The sequence below is a fragment of the Tupaia chinensis genome, unplaced genomic scaffold (genome assembly GCF_000334495.1).
Source record: "Tupaia chinensis unplaced genomic scaffold, TupChi_1.0 Scaffold149241_1, whole genome shotgun sequence".
Lineage (NCBI taxonomy): Eukaryota > Metazoa > Chordata > Mammalia > Scandentia > Tupaiidae > Tupaia > Tupaia belangeri.
In genome coordinates, this window is record NW_006209087.1 from 305050 (window position 1) to 306748 (window position 1699).

Sequence of the window (1699 nt, forward strand, 5' to 3'; positions counted from 1 at the left end):
GTAGGGAAATTGAGTCAGCCTTCTAATGAAAGAAATAAACAAACATGTCACGTTGTAAAGGGAATGGACAGAGAGGCATGTATCGTTGGGACTAGTATTGCAATCATCACCCACAATAAACCTAATAAACAAATGGCAAATTAAGAAAAACATGAGAATTATAAATAAAAAATAATCATAGACCACTACTTAGTTCTCAACAATATTTATACAATCATCACAATAATATAAATGCTATTTATCAGTTTAAGCAAAGACAGTATAATAAGTCTGGTAGGGTTAAATACTTAACAGATATCTATGAACAGATAACACATAAAATCAATTAAGTAAAGATTAGCACAGTACTTATTTTTGAAAAATTGAGGTAAATATGTAAAGAAAGAACTTGAATTAAAAATTGTTGCCTGTGATTTGTAGATATGAAAAGATGTGGAGCATTTATTTCTTATTATGAACCTTTTGTCAATTTTAAAGAAATATGCACAAGAATTATTATGATTACAGTTTTAAGAGAAGTCAAAGCCAAATAAAACCCAAATAAATAAATAAACAATAAATAATTTTGCTATTTTCTGCTTAAAACACCACTGAATTGGCCTCACTAGAATAAATTCTTTTAATTTCTAATTAGAATATTTAGAAAGATCAAGAATAAGGCCAAATCCCTCAGCATTCTATAAACTAAGATTTGTAGTCTCACTATACTCCAGTAGAAAGTTCTACTAATTAGAAGATGGAGAAGTCTGTTTCAAGAAAGCATAGCCTATGCCTCTTTAAATAAATAACTCCTCTTCATAAAAGTCTTATCTCTAGCTGAGAATTTGAGAATACTCAGAAATTCCACCTGAAAGATGGGCAGACATGATAGCTACATTCTATCCCGGGAAAGTCAGATACTCACAACCCTAGGACTAACAATGCTCCTGAATCAATTCCCAGACTGCAAGAACATAATCTTTGTGGTTGTGCGTGAAGTGTGGCCTGGAGGAAGTGAGGCTCATCACTGGTGGATTACATCTTGTGAGAGTCCCAACAAAGTGCTCTAGGCTGGTTAAAGCCAGGGGGGAAAAAAAAATACAGCCCTGGTAACCGTCTAAATGATTTTGCATTTTTTGTATAGGATTTTGCATTTAGTTTGTGTAGAATTATGTATTTCTAATTTTGTTTTTCATGAATCCCTTCTCATTTGAATGTCAGAACCAAGCATGCAGAAAAAGAATATCCTATTTCAATTCAGAAAAGCAATGGTAAAAGGAAGCCTGCAGGTTACAGAGTTTTGAGATGAAAGTTATGCACATGAACAAGTCTGCAAGCTGTAAAATAGGGGGCACTTTGAGTTAAAGTTATTTTTGTATAAAGTGAACTCAACATATTAAAAATTCAAGTTTACATGCTATTTTTATCACATCGATACTGAATACATATAGTAAAAAAGAGTATTAACTGTGATGTTTCATGTTAAGGATGATTATAACTGGATTGTAGAATTCTGGATTTATATTTTGCTTCTCTAATTACTTTTATATTCCATAGTGATAATAAACTAATTTTATAGGAAAAAAAGTGTGTATAGTCATACAGCATAATTGTTGATAAGATAGCTATTTTTCTCAGTTGATTTATACAGGAAAGACCCGTTTTAATGTAAAATAAAACTAGGACAGTAAATATTCTCATGAAAAATAGGGAACGATTC